General features: G+C 55.7%; 1 non-coding gene across 1 annotated transcript; it reads left to right on the forward strand.

Annotated features, from left to right (window-relative positions):
* The first annotated feature begins 510 nt into the window (after positions 1-510).
* Positions 511-581, forward strand: TRNAG-CCC. The gene has a single exon. It is a non-coding gene; the product is annotated as a tRNA-Gly (tRNA).
* The last annotated feature ends 259 nt before the right edge of the window (positions 582-840 follow it).

An 840-nucleotide genomic window follows, 5' to 3' on the forward strand; every position in this document is an offset into this window, starting at 1 on the left:
GTTTCTTCCTTAGCTGTTCTAATTCCTTCTTCTAATTCCAGTCTGCGTCAGGGGCTTCTGTCTTCCCCCGGTTAGAATTTTACTTGCCTAACGTGGCAAGTTAGATTACGTTCTCAGACTCTGTAAAGTGACAGTTCGAGGTTGATGGTTGAAGGTTTAGGGTCATCATCAAGGGGTCTGGATGAATTTCGGACGTTTCCCTGCCCGGGTCTGTCGTACAGTTGGAAAGAGCCTTTCTCAGAGTTGTGGTGTGAGCCGACGGAACAGTTTATTTTGCTATTTTGTTCGAATGTCCCCCACTTGACGCTGTTGCCTGACGGAAGTCTCCTTCTCAAGCCGTTGCTTCTGAGTACCTGCGGGTTTGCTAGCTCTGTGCCCCAAAGACAACCCTGTAAACCTATTCTGGAGCGTTTACTTTTCCCCGTGCCCCGTCCCGGGCGGGGGGGCGGGGGGGTGTCACTCTGGGAATTCTTTCTAGAGCCCCACCATGCGCTTTCCCCTCAGCGTGAAGCATTGGTGGTTCAGTGGTAGAATTCTCGCCTCCCACGCGGGAGACCCGGGTTCGATTCCCGGCCAATGCATCCCGCCTGGCCTTCTTCTTTTTCCACCCGCGACACGGGCGCCTCTCCCCCTCCCCTCCCCCGCAGACCTCAGACCTTCACCAGGCGCCTCCTCCTCGCTTTCCCCGAGGCACAGGCCAAGTCCTGTGGTTTCCTGATTGATTCTGGCCGCCAGGAGCAGGAGAATGAGACCCCAGATCCGCAGGGCGTTTCTGAGCAGAAAGCAGTAAGGAGTCGATCTACACTGGGGCTGGGCCTGCGTGCAGTACCAATTGGCGTG

Source organism: Phoca vitulina, unplaced genomic scaffold (assembly GCF_004348235.1).
Source record: "Phoca vitulina isolate PV1807 unplaced genomic scaffold, GSC_HSeal_1.0 scaffold780, whole genome shotgun sequence".
In the NCBI taxonomy this organism is placed as follows: Eukaryota; Metazoa; Chordata; class Mammalia; order Carnivora; family Phocidae; genus Phoca; species Phoca vitulina.